General features: G+C 40.2%; 1 protein-coding gene across 8 annotated transcripts in view; it reads right to left on the minus strand.

The window, feature by feature from the left end:
- The window catches only part of lingo1a (leucine rich repeat and Ig domain containing 1a), a 179447-nt gene that overhangs the window by 69810 nt on the left and 90961 nt on the right, over positions 1–18676 (minus strand). For all 8 annotated transcript variants that reach the window (XM_037108071.1, XM_037108078.1, XM_037108070.1 and 5 more), the window contains one exon: positions 399–544. The gene's annotated coding sequence lies outside the window, so the exon portion shown is untranslated. The remainder of the gene's footprint in view (positions 1–398; positions 545–18676) is intronic.

Consider the following 18676-nt stretch of genomic DNA (forward strand, 5'->3'; position numbering starts at 1 on the left):
GTCCCTGCTTTCTCTGGGGGGGGATGCCTGGATTGATATGTATGGTGCAGCGATGTTAATTCACACTAATTAACTCACATGAGATGACAGGACCAAGTGTTTCTACATTTAAAATGTGTGTTCTAAGTGCTGTGAAATGAGACAACTTTGTTAAGCCTCTGTTGAAAGCAGTCACACCATCGTAGCATGACAGACAGTTTCATGTTGTTGTTTTTTTTTTCCATGAAGTTCCTCACTGTGCAAAATGTTGGCTGCTTTTTTAAGGCCTTCTGAATCCAGCGTACTCCATTGCAACAAAGTTAGAGACAGTGTTAGAATTACCCACTACACTCAAATTCTTTACGCTGCGTGCTGATCAGCAGGAAAGTCTCATAATTCGGTAGTGCAATAATACTCACAGGCAGTAATTGCTGGCCCGCTGATTCCAAAGAGCTGCTGGAGCTGCTTATTGTGCGGAAGGCGGGAGGCTGAAGATGTGAGGTGGGTAACGTCTCCCTTTAATCCACATCCCCTCACAGCATTCCTTCTTCAGTTTCTCAGCCACCTGCAAGAAACAAAGCACAGTGGAACCGTTCATTCTGAGCCAATAAATCAGATGGTCAGGTAATTAACTTAACTTAATATCTGTCTCAACGTGTGCTTCCGAAATCTTCACTTCGGAAAATTAAATGTTTGAGGAAGTACAGGGTAACAGCACACAGAGAAATCTTTAAACCAAACAGCCAAAATTCATTTTGCTCTGTAAATAAACACATTTGTTTTAACAGGTTTCATCATATATGTGCATCAAGTCTGTGTTTTGTGTGTTGTACAATGTATTTGTTCAAGTAAGCTGCTAGCAATCTATGTTTCACAGAGTGGGAAGCATTTTCATGAACGGACATCTTTCAGGTGGTGTTCTTGAATATCTAAAGACAGCTTACACTGAAAACCCTCATGTACTGTCACCTGATATTCTGCCTATATCCTCCAGACATGCACTGTTTTAAGAGAGGCTGCCCCATGACTGAGGCTCCAATCCATAGCCCGTTCCTATCACAGTGATCCATTTGATCTGGGAAGCTGGACTTTGATGGGTTTCCAGTCGGCAATGTCATCAGGAACGTCCTCTGAAGTTGAATTTCTGACCCGGAAAGTCGGATGCAGCTCACCAACCCTCATCTCAACATCTAAGATGGCTGATCCGCTCATCAACTGCCGTGAAATCGGTAGCATATATTTTATGAGCGCTTGTGTCCTATTTGTGTCATCAAATCAGTCTTATACACACTACTATCCATCCTCTATATGTTGTTTTGCTGCTGTTATGCACAAAATACCATGTCATGCCTTGTTATCGACTAGCTTTGCTAACATGGGCTAGCAATGGCTAACCCACTGGAGAGCCTTTTCCTACTTGACTATGAAATAATTTCCTTCTCTACTTCCAATTTCTGAAGAACTCTACAAATCTATGCGATTTGTATTACTCTTTAACATTCAATAGCTGATTTTCTGTCTCATTAGGGGCAGTGGAAACAAGCTTTAATATTAATTAAACAGCAAAATTGTTATCAAGCATCCAATATTCACTTTTTAATTTGCTCTGTTTTTGTCTGGCTCTTTAGCTGCTAAATGTGTCAGACGCTGGCTGTGTCTGACTGCTGTTTGTTGTTGAGCAGTTAGCATACAATGGGTTTATAAGAGCCCTCTACTGAACTTCCTGCTGCGGCGAGAAAAGCGATGTTGAAAGACTCAAACGTCACTGGATTCGCTGTTAGTATAGACATATTGATTGATGTTTTAACGTCATTAAAAGGCCCTCGGGGATATCGCACACAGGCATTAAGAAAAGCCGGATTTCAGTTGAGGTGGCTGAAGTCACTCCTGGTTTAAGCGATCAACATGAATGCAAGTCCATAGTTTTCAAACTATCTGCAAGGACATCCTCATCCTCAGGATAAGTGAACGGATAAACAACCAAGTGGAGTTTGCATAAGTGTACCTGAGGCAGAATTTGCTTTAAGAAAAGATAAAAACAAGACGGCTGACATTTACTATTCCAGACGTGGATTACCACTAACTATAAGAATATATTTATTCATGCAGTAACCTCATATTGAAGAAGCTCCTTGCAAAAGAGTACAGCAGCGTTTCAGCTTTGCTTTTTTTTTTGTATTTCACATCTCTACTTGCTGCCAGTAATAACCACATGCTCCATTTCCCTCTCTGTGGGTGAGAGACGATCAGACTTTGGAAATGCCAAAGAGATCTTGAGTATTCAGAGGTTGTGGATGCTGCAGTTAATTTGTTCCTTCATTACAGAAAATAAATAACAAAAGAGCTTCCGGTGATATTATTAATATTCACATTTCCAATAATTAATTTTGTATTACAGCACTTGATGCTGGAGGCTACTAGGACTGCCAAATGTCAAGTTTGGTCCATGATAAGGAAAGAAGAATCAGTCTCTTGTAGCCAAAAATCAGAAGCTCTAGATGTCATTTGTCATGATTTTTACAACCACAACTATCGATATATCAGCTGAGTTGCACTCATCAGTAGACAGCTCAAATGGCCTGGCAAATGCTTGATCCTCCACATTTGATATGTACACACAGAACCAGCTGACGCATTTAAATCAGAAGGGATGAACTTCCCTTTGATTTCCTGTCTGTGAAAAGTAAGACCTTGGATCCAAAGCAAAGCGCTGGAGCATCTGTGCTGAAGTAATTTGTCTGCAGAGTTGTTGGCAGTGATAGAGACACCTTGTTCTTCTTCTGCAAGATGTTCTACATCTCATCTGCCTCATTACTGGCAAAACAATTAATTTCAAGGTATGATATTTGGAGATTTAGATTATCTAACAGCATCTGTGGTGCGACTCTTGCCACATTAATAGTGACATAATTTGGGATATAGCTGCAAACATATGAACCACCATGTAATTCCTCTTTCGTGCAGTCTGTTCAGTTTATACATGGCAAAACAAGATAAATATTTTGGGCATTTGTGGCAGCTATCATTTAAACATGAATGTTTTTGGTTAACTGGTTGGGTGGCTAATACTGCAGCAGTTTCTTTGCTGCTGGTACATAAACCAGCAGAAGACTGCTGGGAAAGAGCTGGCTAACACATTCTCACTCCCAACTTGTCAAATACTGCAGCTTGCTCAGTGGCCTTAGGCTTCAAACCATGATGCTCTACGTAGCCCTCTAGGGTTAGTTCTGCACATGAAGGGCTCTGAAGTCAAGGCTGGCACTAATACGTTATATTCCAGTCAGACTTTCGAAATAAAGGCTCCAGAGTCCAGTTAGTAGTCTAACTAGACTTTCAAAATAAATCAGGCTGATAAACAGCTGACATGTATCCTATTATCAACACTGCCAAAGGGGCATGTTTTGATGAGGTTTAGACAGAAAAAAAAATTAGTTATGTGTAGGAAAAGATCATACTTTGGGTTAACATAGCTACATTCAGTCTCATAATGTTAGCGACATGAGTGACAAACCCACATCATTTAAAGTACTTGACATCCGTTACATAATTTCTCTACGTTAAGTTACTACGTTACATCAATTAAAAACAAATCAAACTCACAAGGTCAAATCCCGGGGTCAGGGATAAAAAAACAGACAATGCATAATTGCAAACTATGTGAAGTGATGTGAGATATTCTCACAGCTGTATCAACGTGTTGATGGCATTACTTGCCGAAATAGCAAACATACTATGCTTGGCTTCCCTCTGATAACGCAAAGCAAGCTGCTTGAGTGAAACCTGGAAGTCAGCGCCTCATCAAAACTGCTGCCAGCTATTTTAAGAGTGAAGCAGAGCTTGATAAGGGAATTGGCCCATTGTTTCCCCCACTTGAAAGCTGTCAACCTGAACAGGCAAAGATTATTCCCACCACTCCGGCACATTCACTGGACCTCTGAGAATATTACTGTTGCTGCCACAGCCATACGTCCTCCATGGCATGCAGAGTATGTAGCTGCTACATGTTACTCTGTATTGTACTGCTGATATAAAGGCATCTTGGATGGCTTTATATATCTGTTTATTTTTTGAAAACATAATGGACGCGGGGTCCGAGGAGATTCAGACAATAACCTGAGAACAAGCAACCTCTCCTTCGACAACCTTGGCATAATCACAGCCAAAAGGCATGAGCACACAGATATAGTCTAAATAGAAATTGAACCCCATAAAGTAAACAGGATACTGCAGAGAGAGAAGATGAGTCATGGATAAACACCATCTGCAAGGCATTTAACTTTTAAACATTTAAAACGGAGAACAGGGAACCACACGGAATGGAAAACAAGATCATGATAGACGACAAGGGTCCTGTGTAAAAATCCTCCCAGTAAGCTTGACAGAAAAGTAATTTCAAGGTTATAGTATGAAATGATACACATTATAATATAAATGCATGCATAAGTGAACCGTGGATCAACGGCAGCAAAGCCTCTGGGAAGAAAAAAAAAAAGAAAAGAAACTTTTTCTCAGTTTCTATCATGTGCTCACATGATTTTACAAATCATCTCCGTGAGCAGAAGTCTTTGCTACAGATAGCTCGGGACTTTGCTTTTTTTTTTTTTTTTTTTTTTACCCCCATGTGTCTGTGACAAGATTAGGCTATCTCTCCTTGTGCACATGGATGACTGACTCCTTGGGGCTGGTCGCATCTCTCTTGCGCCTCCTCCCTCAATCCCATGGCAGAAAACATTTCTATTTTCAACAGGATTAGCTCTCACCACGAGCCACCTGACATGCAAGAAGCCTCACCCGTGTGGCACGGGCCCCCCAGGCTCCCAGCAGAACATATAGCAGGCCTCGCTGACTAACAGGGATCCTGGGGAGTTTACCTTGCAGTGGCATGCACAGTGGGCAACATCGTTCCCGACTTCTATATGACGTCTTTCAACCGCCCCTCTCGAAAACACTGACGACAAAGGATTTGTGAGTCCTGTCTTTCAAGACGTTAATAAGTCTGCGGCTGCAAAGAAGAGTACAAGCAGTCTCCCAGCAGAGTTAACAAACAACATGTTTGTCATCAACCTAAGAGGATGGATTGGTTCAATATCTCATATTATAAAAACCGCAGACTCATCCTGGAGCCATTAAAAAAAAAAAAAAAAAAAAAAGAAATAAAGACGCAGGAAAATGAAAAAAGTCCTTAAGATGACAGCTATTTCCACATGCCAAAATATTTGGCACATCATTTTGCAAGAATAACACTGTCATTGTGCTGCTCATGATTTCCGTAGTCGTAATCCCTGTTGCAGTTGCTCTTATCTTCATTGAGGGACATATTTCCTGTCGGTGGGTTCTGTATTACACCAATACTTTCCCCTAATCTGTAATCCTTAGCTGTAAAAAATCCTCAAACAAGGATTTGATGCAAAAAAATAGGACTTTGAGAGAACATTTTCTATATTCTAAAACACAGCCTCACTAAGAATCCAGCAAATATCCAATCATCAAGATTTTTTGGAGTACACAAAGTCTGTGCCAGTTGGCAAAGTGTGTGTAGTGTGAAGAATTAAAAGGATTCACCTCTCTCTCAGCAATTAACAGCTTTAACAATAGCTTTGAGGGGCCTCTGAGCAAGACACTTAACCCCAACTGCACTACTGGGACTGTGCGCTGACCCGCAGTAGAGAACTTAGACTCACAAGCTCCGAGGCAGGAAGTGTTTGCACTGATTATGTGATGCCGGTGATGGTGTATTTCAGTGAAATATGTATGAATTATAAACCTTTGTGAACATAATAAAAGGAAAACACATGAGGAGAACCAGCGGAAGGTGGCTGCAAACCCTGAGTGTTATATGCAAAATGTGTATGAACAAAATTTTGATTCTGATTGTGTGTCTCTGGAATAATTATCATTATCTTTGGGGCAAAGCTGTAGATTGTCCATTTTATATGAAGTTCCAAATATTCAAAATAAATCAATAAAACTCAACCCTCCAGCACCTCTTGAATTCAACAATTAACACGTTTTTTTAAAATGTCATTTTGTGGTTCTTGGAGTCTTCCTGGTGTCTCCGCTGGTTCGCCTAGCAACCCCCCGGTGATGAGATAAGCTAACTCCTCCTGCTTTGTAGTTTACAAATGGATATAAGTCCTGCAGGTCAAGGCAGTACAACCAAATCCCAGCTGCACCTCTCAGAAAATCTGAACACTCGTTCGTTTGAACTCATTTAACCACATTCGTGTCACTCAAATAAAATGCCCGTAGTTTCATGTGAATAAAAAACGTTTCCAATTTGACTTTGTGTCATTTCTTTTCCCCCTTCAGATTTCGTTTAAAAAAAAAAAAAAAAAAAACGCACAAAGGTAAGGAGAAAGAAAAGCTGAAGGCTGCAGGGTCATGTGAATCACCTCTCAGTCAGGTCCAGCAGCTCAGGTCATTACAGCAATACCTTCAACCCTGACGTTCTATATTTTGGCCTGTTATTTCTGTTCAGCCAGCTCTGTCACGGTGCAATGGAGGTTTCTAGAACACCATTACTGTCAAATGAAAATTGTATGTTAGCATTGTTAGCAGTCATTTGAAAAAAAATTAAAATAAATAAATATATATATATATATATATATATATATATATATATATATATATATATATATATATATATATATATATATATCAGGTGAAGTAATTAAGACAAACATGATTTTAACTCAGAGGTAACATGTACTGTATGATTCTGAGTCTTGCGTGCCAGTTTTATAGCAGGAGGGTTAGAGTTTTGGAGCTTTACTCTCGCGGATTTGACATGAAAGAAACAGGCTGACTTTTGGCTAAAACAGGACTCTAATTAGACACTGACCTCCAGCTCAAGGTGGTGGTACAGCAACAATGGTTCTTAATGTATATACTGTATAAGTGACCCAGAAGTTTTTTTCAGTGCCAAACAGTGAAGCTAAGTTAAAAAGTCACATAGTGTATCTTTAAAGGGTAACATCTGTTTTACACATCAAGCTGTGTTTCCAGGTCCTGTAGAAGTGCTGCTGCAGGGGTGCAGTTACCCTCGACTGTATTAAACCTGAATAAACTGTTGACGTGAATGAAAGTCAGCCTTCACTTTCTTCATCTTCTACCTTTGCATCTTCAGCAGTGTATAAAAATGTTGTTTGCTGTGTAAGCAAAAGCAGCTTTTGACCAAAGGCATCAGCACTTACTGAACCACTTATGTTGTTTTAATTGGTCATTGTGTCTTTTATTTAATGAGATATTGATATTCTGTTTGTTCCCTGTCACACAGTGCCCTCAGACTTTTTTATGCTTAATTGACTGTCAAAGTTCAACATCCTGTGAACAATCATAAGCCAAAACCACACCACTTGCTCTTTGATATGGGATTTCACTTTGTCATAAAATATATATGTGTGTGTGTCAGAACACTAATTAATTGCATTTGATGCTGTCTTGTCACTTCTCTACCCTCGAACTGACTGATTCTGTCGGCTTCACATCAGCTTTATCTCCCCAGCCTGTCACATGAACTTCCATCTGCTGAGCTGTTAAATCTTTTCTTCTCAGTTCCCTTGGATTACTAACCCTTTTTTTTTTATTTATTCCTGTTATCTATTTCAAATTCCATTTCACCTTTTAATGTGAAGGTGCACAAAATTGAAGCTAATCCAGGGCTAAAGTGTGCCTCAGGGGCTATTACAGAGTTCTGTTGCAAAAAAGGAAGAAAGACGAACACCAGATCTCTTTAGATATTTATAAAAGATCTGTTATTCAGTTATGAAACTTCTCGTCGTCTGGGGAGACGGGAGTACCTAATTTAAATTGCAATTGGGGGAGAAAAAAAATGATTTGACAATGCATTGGTCTGTCTGTCAAGATTTACAGCAAAACATCAGACATTGTTTCAGTTCCTTAAGTGCAGTCTGAGCCAGTTCTGTCCAGGTTTGAGGTCCATACGTTTAGTTAACACCGGTCAGGTGTTACATCCTATCTATACAAGTGAGAGGTATATTGTTTGGTGCAAAAAAGGTTTTTTTCAATTTCATGATATCCACTTCAGTTAACTTCATATTAAATGTAATACTAATTCAATGAAGCATTTTTCACAGTTAACCTGTTTATCGCATTGTCAGACATTGCACACATGTCAGCACCTGGATGTAGTAGTGCAGTAAAAAGGAAGTAAAGTGTTTTCTATTAAAGTCTTGCGCATCCTACTCTGTGTATCAAGTGATTCCTTATTTGAAGGAAAGCAATATTATGAAATAAGATACCTCTTGTTTGTCTCATTTCTACATGTTTTTCATTATTCATAGTTGCAGCTACATTCTCGATTCATGACCCTCCTTATAAATAATTTCTCTCTCATTTTTCTTGGTTCTTTGTGAGAAGCAGTAAAATGATCCATGACCTGCTGTCAGTCACCAGAATTGATTTCCCTGCGACGTTCCATGTAGTGCTGATGACGCTGCAGAATAACAGTCACCTTAAAACTGGGCCAAGGATCGGCCTCTCTACTGTGTCCCATTGGACCTTAATACAGAAAATAATTTGTACAGTAGTCAGTGTGGAGGGACAAGTACATCTTTGATCCCATTTGAATCCTGGCATGAATTATACATAGGATGCGTGTCAATCTTGCACAATATATATTACTGTGGCAAGTACTGAACAAGGTGAAAATCTCTACAAGTCCTGCCATATTGACAGGTGCAGTTATGCAAAAGAGTTGGTTTTAAAAAATTGGTTCCAGGGGTCAATTTTTCTTCTACTTTCAGATTTTAATAGGCTACCTATCCATCCTGTAAAAACTTGATTGGCTATTTATGTTGCACTAGTCCAGTGCAAAAACACAATCCAAATAACCACAGACGACCTCCCATGAGGCAACGAAAAAAACCTTTTGACAAGCAAAAGTAATTATGTGCTCCCCGAGCCCTTGTTTTCATGGTTCATGACTCCTGCCCCCCTCCAGCCGCCGAAAAGGACTCTGAATTCATTTTAATGACTTAATTTAAAAGCACAACACAATCTAGGTAATTAGGGTAACCTGGCAGAGTTTGGGTGACTGTCAGGTTTTTAAGTCTGTGTCATCGGGGGGAAAGATGCTGCAAACGCGGGCTGTCACATTAGTTCCATCTCTAATTAGAGGGCAGCAGTTTAACTGGGGCAGATGAGAGAGGTGTCCAGGGAGCTCCGCAGGTCCACTTTAATTAACGGGTAAGCAATTAATCAATTACTCATTTGTGGAGGGCAATTACCAAAAAATTCCTAAATCTGATCTTAATTGTTGTGTTTTTCTGTTTTTGAATTCGCATTTTGTGCCCTTGCAGGTATCCACCTGCAGCGCCTGTGAAAGGTCCACTGGTGCTAAAATATATTACCACAGGTTTGGGTCATTTCGGTACACAATGAGAAAACTGAGCTCTGTCATGATTCACCATTTGCACCGCTCCTTGCCAATTTATGAGTAATCCATCAAATAATTTGCTTCACACAAGCAAATTAATCATCAATGTATAATTAGAATATCATTAAGGAGCTGTGTATTCCTGAAAATGATGTCTAAATGATTTAATGAATCATTCCGTCCGAGGTGTTAGAAAAAAGAGCTGGAACACTGCATCCCCAGCGTCCCTCACCGCAGAATAGTTCGGCTTTGTTAATTTTGTCATATAACACATTAGCACAGACATTTCATGGGTCATGAGCCATTATACTTAATTAACTCAAGATATGTTTTTTTTTTTTTTCATATGATTCTAGGAATAAAGAAATGCAATCATATTGGACACATACCCCTCAAAAACAAAGTTCGAAGTGTACTCAATGACTTTTTTTATCAAGCAAAATCACCTCTGTAAATGTATGTAGGTAAAAATGGTCAATGTTTATTCTGACTGCCGCACGATTGAGCTCATTCTATTCTATGTTCTACATTTTTTATCAAGCAGTGAAGGAAAGAGAAATTTGCTTTAATCTAACGCATAATACATTCCTCAAATATTTGCGGCCAATAAAACAGCCTAACGCACTGTAGCTCGTGTCCAAGTACAGATCTGCTTGAGTTAGCTGCAATTGATTGAGTCACTCTCCAAATAAGATAAATATATCAGACAACTATTTCTGTTTGTGTTGATCTCCGAGCACAGCGACTGAGTGTTATAGACAATCTCTTAGCTGTAGGACCCAGACGTACCAGCCGATAATAGTCTCAGTCCGGAAAGCAGATGCAAGTTTCTTCTTAGTAATATTCCTAATGGGTGCCTGTCTCACTCTAAAATTCTGAAATATTGCCCTCACTTACTGTAATTGCAGTTTTGGGTGGCTTATCACTGTAGAGACTCAATTATAAAATGAAGAAAAGTTTACTGATGGGATCAAGTTGCTGAACTTTTTTCCCTCCTAAGCATATTTCTTTGGGCATTGAATCCTTTCAGCAGTCGTAAAAAAAACGTCTCTTTGAAGACCAAGTCATTTTACTACATGAGCAGAGGGAATGTCTGATGAAAGAGCAGAGAAGTGTTATGACGGCGGTTTAGCTTTAATAAGGCGCTGTATTTATGGACACAGTGCCCACTTTAGGGTCAAGTCAACAACTGAATAACAACACAGGGCGAGGAGTCATTTCGGTTTTCATCTCACATTTCTGGAGGGTGCTGACGCGGGGTCAGTGTCAGCAAGTGGAACAAACATCAGATGGCTCTAACTTTGAAACTCCTCCCGAGGAGATAGAGCAGATAAACAGCGGGCCCATATTTCTCTATGATTGACTTTGGCAGCTATCCATTAGATTAATCAACAGGGATGCTAAGGAAATGAGCTGGAAACAAAATGAATAACCAGCCTTGGGAAAATTTACAATTTAGAAAAAAACATGATTACACATCTGAAGTGTGCGATAGATCTACTCATTAATGCATATCCACTTGATAGATGCATGCTGCTCAGAATGTTTTGGTCTGATGACTGTCTTGACAGAAGAACCACGCAGAGTTTGCGTCAACCTCTGAGCCTGCAGCCCAGTCATGAATATTAATGACAATACCAGGAGACCAAGGAGACTCATTAGAACGCTGGAGCATTATTGCACACCTACAGTAGCTGGAATGCTGTAACCCCAAGTGCCCTCGATTTGGAAATCTGGTGAATTTGCAATCTGGGGATCAAATCAATCATCCTCGTGCTCCTTAATGTGGTCACTTCAGATTTCATCAAGGCCAACTTTCAAGAGCCAATGTAAGAGGAACTAGAAATGTCACCTTAATCTGATTGTATGGTGTTGATTTCATAATATCATAGAGCATATATTTACATTCTGGAATATGAACGACCAAATCACCAGAGTAAATGTTGGTAGTGTATGTCTCTGCACAAATACAAGTTTGTTGAAACTGTACATTAACCCTAACCCAAAACCGACTTGGTTAGGGTTAGGAAAAGATACATTTTTTGTTGCCTAAAATACCGGTTTTGTCGCCCAACACATGGATGGAATTGACCATTGGTCTTTTGGAGAAACTGCCACCATCCTATCCTGGCCACTGCACGACAGACATACCGTACTGGGTTTTGTTTAATGGCAGAGGCACTTTAAAACAACAAACACAACAGCAATCACTATCAAATAAATGCACTTCACCTTGAAAGTGTGTCGTTCCGTGCGTGTACGAGACCGGCTCATGATTCATCTGCAGCCTCATAACAGCTGCTTCCATCTATTACAAGCCCTGACTGCAGAAGAAAAATGTGACTGGGAAGGGTTCTGTACTGTATCCGGTGGCCAGATGCAGCCGTGACGTTCCGTACAGTCTCAGTATACACACAGGTCCTCACCTTGAACCATCCTCATCAAAAAGGTCAGCAACATACATTGCTTTCTGCTGACTCAGTGTCGTAACTGCAAGTGCTCCATCACCAATGTCATTAGGTTCCCGGCTTTAATTTTACCCTCTTCAGACTGATTGCTACACTATTAAATTGAAAAACAAAATCAACTTCAAGTCATCTGTCTTTCCGTGTAAACAATCACTAATAATGCAATGGCACATTAAGCCCTCCTTTCCCCTTTAATAATGATTTTATGGTGACATCGAGTCCCGAGGCAGACTTACTGTTAGTATTCCCTCACTGATGCTTAGGAAATGATTTATATTAGCACTGCAACCTGATACCATATTCACCACATGGCACCAGAGGCAAAATAGTCCCATTTATACCCAGAGACATTAAATTCACAAATGAATTGAGGAGTGGTCCAAGGGAAAGAAAGGAAAAAAAAAAAAAAGAGGCAAATTCCCGAGCAGCAGATGGTGTGAAATGACTTGAGATTTTGGTGTGAAACAACTTGAGATTTAGTGCATGACTAACGAAAAAAAAGGCTGCCAAAAGCACTTGAGCCCATTTCATAAGCGTAAATGAGATAAAGTGCAATGGAGTGGCGTTTTAGAGTCTGAGATTAATGGCGGATGTATATTTGTGACTCTGTAAGACGGCCAACTCCTGACTGGCTGGGCTCAGAAGTACAAACAGTCTCAATAAAGTGAATAGTAAGATGATAAGATGCTGACACATTTATATGCTTGAAGCATTTTTACTGTTGTATCAGTGTTGAGTTTATGCCGGCGGTTCAGAATCTGGGGGTGTGGTCCCCTACAGAGACTCACAAGACAAATCTGAGGGGTCGTGAGATGATACATGCTGTACAAAAGAAGATTTGAACACATTTGATGCACATACATATGCATATATTAGCTTTTTGTATATTGGATTCTTTTGCTTGTCTGAAACCATAAACAGTCATTTAAATGAAACATCTGAGATGATAAGAGGAGAAATCAACACAACTCCGCCTACACTAGCATACCATAAATTGATCAACCTATGAGGTGTGCAGTGTGTAGCGATGACATTTAACGCCCCCCGACAACCTCTGCAGTCCCATTTAGCCACCTGATAGGAACCACCATCTAACCATAAACCCATTCAAAAACATATTGACTTTAAGACAAGGGAGCTAAGGTGCAAAAATGCTAATTTATGTATTGGATTTAGGATTCATTTCAGCGGCCATCTAAAGGCCTTTAAACAACTACTGTGCGCTTGAAATGCTTCGTCGCAGTCTGTGAAACTCTCTCGTTGCATTGTGGCTGAACTCCAAAAGAACGCTGAAATAAATAATAAATTAAATATGATCAAATCTCAGATGAGGTATACACAAGAGGTCCTGAGACCTGCAGACTGCGTAGGAAGCTCCCCTGAGACACCCCCCACCATCTCAATAGCCTTATCTTCGATGTGCAACTGATGAACTCCTGAAAGGCTCTCTGGGTTTTCGCCCGTATGGATCAACTGACAGAGGGACGGGGGGGCTCGGTCCATTTCTGTCTCGCTGGGAGATAAGGGCTGTCCGTCAGCTTGATTGACGTATCAAAGAAGGGCAGCCTCTGTCATTGTGGGGGGACTTGACTTCCAGATAGGCTTTCTCAGCCATTCACCGGACTGGTTTCTAATACACAACAAGCCAGACCGACAGACACGGCTGCTTTGTTTGCCGACATAAAGAGGTATTATGATGATGCTGGATTTTTAGTACAATAAGACCTGAGAACTGAATAGCAGACTTCAGCGAAAGAGGACGGGGGACAGTAAGGCTTGAGAATGGACGGCAGCAGTGAATTCAGGATCCAGGATACATGTCTGGAATTACTGATTAAAGTGCAGGCATACAGTGTATACATTTCCAGGAAGAAAATAAATTAAAAAAAAACAAAAAAACAATTCAGCTCATTAGTTATGATAAAAAAATTCAGCACTCTTTCATAGGCCTTTTATTTTATAAACCACTGGCATCATTTGTTTTGTTTTCTTGCTTGAACACACACACACACACACACACACACACACACACACACACACACACACACACACACACAATGACAAAAAAAAGTGGCATTGAGAGGAACTGACTGCTGCTTAACCAACTGAACAAATTAGTCGACTGCAGAGCTTTAAGCAGCCCTCGAGTTATCACTATTAATCTTAGGCATCGTTTGGGAGAAAGTTCTATCTGCAGAGGCTTGTTGACTTCGAGGCATCACAAGCAAATAAAAAGGACGCAGATAGTGACCGAGAGGCCAACCATCGTGCAGTGAGGCAGAGCCGGAGTTTCGCAGAGAACGACACGGAGCAGCTTTCTACTTTGATACAGCGGCAGGCGGTTTGCCAAAACACCCTTATCCTCAGTTCACCACTGCTCAAATGAGGCTTCAATTATTTAGCCAGAGACCAGCGAGGAATCATGAGGAGCGCCTGTGCACTTTTGAGCACTAACAGGGCTCACTGGTGCATTCCTTTGAGTTTTTTCCATGGATGTCCAAACACCTGATGGATCTCCCCCCCCAAAAAAAATTTTGAGACCTGCAGCACTAAAGCACATCCGCATCGCACCGCTTGCCAGGGAGGTTTGGCCGACAGAAGTTGACAATAGGGGTTTCAAAACCCCGCGTTGACTTTGCGGCATGTTCCTGTCTGGCAATACATAACATTACAACCAGCGCAACAAAAAGGTGCGAGGAAAACAACCCATACATATTGCAGCTGTGGGCTCGCGCGGGAGCTTCATACATCAAAGGCTGGAGGGGCCCGGCTGCCGAAAATCACACAGGCTGTTTTGCATTCACCCCTTCGTCCTTCAGAAGCTGCGCGGGTAACCGGCCCGACCGGAGAAGCCACAGAAAAGTAATTGGAAATGCAGCCCCACACGAGGAGCCACCATTTATCAGACAGCGATAGGTACAGTAGCATTTTTACCCGACTAGTTTTGTGTTCAGGGGGATTGATGCTCTTTAGGTGGTTTGTTACAGATGAGACTCGCGATGCAGCTGGGCAGGAAAAGCATTTTCATGTTCGGTCAGTCATCGCTTTCATTCAGCAGATGGTGCAGCTAGTGTTACCTGATTTGTTGTGTTCATTTGGTAAGTGACGCAGAATTTAAAAAAAAAAAAAAAAAAAACAAAACACATGACCACTTGTGCACACTACAATGTGAAGTCTGTGTATAATCAATGTGTTTACATATTCACAGTCTATTACTTTCTATAAATAAATGGAAACCCATCAATTAGAAATTAATAAAAACAGAATGGGTAATTAAACAGTTCTTTTCGAGTTGACTTTATATCTTTTCTCTCTCTTCATCGATGATTTTGGCACCGGACGGGCAGGTCAGGATGTTTGGAGATATACAAATGCCTAAAGTAATGAATGTGAGTGCCTGTATTTATGTATTACATCAGCGATGGGAGAGGTTAGCCATCCCTGGATTCACTCTGGTACTCTTCAAGACATTTAATAGCGGTATTAAATACAGGTACAGTGTTGAAGGGCACAATCCCATGTCTTTGGTTTTCACTTACATTTAGCAGATGCTTTCGTCAAAAGCGACTTACAATAATTCATACATACATTCATACACTGATGGCGGTGGTTGCCATGCAAGGTGCCGACCAGCACATCAGGAGCAGTTAGGGGTTCAGTATCTTGCCCAAAGACACTTCGGCATGCGGACAAGGGGAATCGAACCAGCGACCATCCGATGACAAGATGCTGGTTCATTTTTTTTTTTTTTGCTCTTTTTTTTGTTTTCAAACTTGTTAAGGCTGCCCCTCTTCTTCTAATTAATTCAGATGGTGCACACAGGCATCATAGCTGGAGCTGTCAGGGCCAATACTCATTTGTTCAGATGAACCCATGCAGAGATGATACATATTTTACTGTATATCATTTAAGGCTGTAACAAAAGATCATTTTCAAATAAATCTGTTGATTATTTTCTCAATCATGTGTTTAATTGTTTTGACTGTGGCACGTCAGAAAAATTGTGAAGTATCTCAGAGCAGGGGTAATGCCTGAAAATGTCTGGTTGAGTCTGACGAACAGTTAAAAAACATTTAACATAATGTATCACACTTGAAATAGTTAATCTCATGTTTAAAGAGCTGGGACCGAATCATTTTCTGCCAATCAGCTTATCAAGACAAACTGTTCTAGCTCTAATATCACCACAGAAGAATGCAAAAAAAAAAAAAAACAACTTGGCACACCAACATATTTCATGAATTCATGTTTCAAATACTGTTACCCAGGTGTCAGATGTTTCGACTGAAGAGCCACACCATTTCTCCATATTACAACAGTGCTATTCTTTAAGCGTCGTCTCAGGCCCGTGTTGCTGTTTTATATTTCTTTCTATCTAATTTAATTGTCACATGTCGTGACACAGTTTATTCATCTGTCACTATTCCTAATTAGTTTAAAATAGTATTTTCCAAGATAAAATACAATTTTTTTGCTGTTCGAGTTGATTTAGCTCACCATTCAACAACTGTTAACTCAAGTTTGTTTTGTGAGAACTGAAACAGAATTTTTTTTTTTTTTGTTTACTCTTCATTTACAACATGAAACGCTGACCTAAATTTTCCGTCTCCCTTACTTCCTGTCTAAAGTCTAGCCTTATTTCCTGTTTACTGATACATCATATTCCATATGCGAGCTGTTATCATTAAAATCCAAAGACTGACGCCCCGCTGGCATGCCGGGAGAGACGTGACTGAGTGAAAAAGAGCAGACATTTTTTTATTGTCACGTCCCATCTCAAGGTGACAGGAGAGGTGTCGAAAGTTTGATTGATTGTGCTCACAGCCAATACAGTCCAATAACACACAGCTGAGTCAAACCACCTGGATCGATACAGTTCCAAGTGACGAAGACGGATATGTGTTTGTCTTTCCCTGTGAGAGGATCGTGTAATAAATCAAGCCTGGTTGGCAATTACTGCATGTACTAAAGGACAGACATTATGATGAACCTCGGCACTGTTTATTATTAGTACCTTAACATAAATGAGAGGATGTATTTATGAACCCTCAACATGCTGGCAGCAGGATTGTGTCAACATATGGATGTTTCATTTAATGCTTTCTGAGCATTCACAACATATGTGCATTTTTAATAAGCTTCGGACCATAAGTCTTCGTACATGTAATTAGCTATAATAATTGTAGAATAGTTGCAGATGTTAATTAGCAAGCATAGGCGAGTATTTCGACTGTCCTACCCAGATAACAGATTGAGGCATAACTCACGAAGCAGAATAAGTCGAATCATCACGAGACTGGTAATTGTAGCATGTTGCACAGTCATCTGTATGATGAGAAAATACGACTTCCACAGAAGCTCAGGCCCTTAAACTGTATGAGTGTATAGCAAACAAAATCAACCGCGTAGACTAATCAACGTTTTTTAAAAAACCCTAATTATCTCACTGCTCTCCTAAATGCTAAAACCTCTCAATCAACCTAATCTTCACCTTACATTCAGCAGCACTTTCGAGAACATAAACACAGTTGTGCTACGGAACAGAATCTCTCGCTCAAGTCGCTTAGCAAAAAAATAAATAAATAAATAAATAAAAAAGACTGCACCAGATGCTTATGTTAGATTATCGTGCATACTGATAGCAGCAGACTTTTCCCAGCACTGCATCAAAATGTGAATTTCCCCGAGATGAAATAATCTAACATTCTGAAGTTTTAATTAGCAGTTAGTTTCCCTCAATTTTTGAAAAAGATGTTATGTCTGTAAAAGCTGTTATTGGAGCCTGTGAGGGGGGGAGTCTCACACAGGACAAATCTCTGGCTTACAAACAACTGATCTACCAAAACAGGTTTTGATCTGATTTCGGACAATAATCACAATATCCCATGGGCAACTAGTGTTTTGAGGGCACTGCAAAATTCCACACCAGCAGCAACAACATGAGAAGAGACTAAATAGAAAGAAGGTTATCATTTATTTTTTGCAGTCTCCCCAGTCAAGTTGATTCTGGATTATTCAAATCTGCCGGGTCTGAAAAAGACTAAAAGGAAGGAACTGTGTGAATCAGAATGTACCAAATATAAATCCAGGTGGCAGTCACAATGTTTTAATTGGAACACACCTTTTAATGATCACTCCATTTATCTAGATGTTGCGAGTAATCATATTCTCTTACTAAATGTATGAGACGCACAGTTTAAATGCAATAATCACGTGTCTTTTTTTTAAGAATGAAATAAATGAGGATGAGTAACTGATGTGACGGCAACCTCTCTGTGCGCATCAGCAATGTCCACCAGACCTTTAATGAAAACACCACTGAGGGGAACCTGCACCTGTGGAAATATTTAGAATCTGAAACTGGAAAGAGTGCAAGTGGAGTTCAATTACGCCAGAGTCCTTCACTGTGCTCTGAAAAGACTTCTGCTAACCCATGTTAATTAAATTTAGCTGAGAAAAAGAGAAACAGGGCTTGTGTCTGGAAGTTTGATGAAGTCATGACAGCACACTCATGAAGCGTGTTGCACTCAGGCATTTTGCTATGACATATCTTGCAGATAACTGCTTAACTAGAATATGACGATGTCAATTCCTCTCAGTCCTCTGTGAAGTAAAATGTCCATTTGTCCAACACTATAAAAGAGTCTGTCCTCAATGTAATTCCTCACACAGACCAGCAATTGTAGGTTTATGTCATGGCCACTACTTTTAATATCTCTGTTTCTGATAAATGGCTGCCCACGAGCCTTATACTTTGCTCTGGAAGAAGCCATTTGGTGGTGCCAGTCGGGGCTCCGATGTGTTCAAGAGGCTGTGTTCAGTACAGTTGTGG

Source organism: Acanthopagrus latus, chromosome 8 (genome assembly GCF_904848185.1).
Source record: "Acanthopagrus latus isolate v.2019 chromosome 8, fAcaLat1.1, whole genome shotgun sequence".
Taxonomy (NCBI): Eukaryota; Metazoa; Chordata; class Actinopteri; order Spariformes; family Sparidae; genus Acanthopagrus; species Acanthopagrus latus.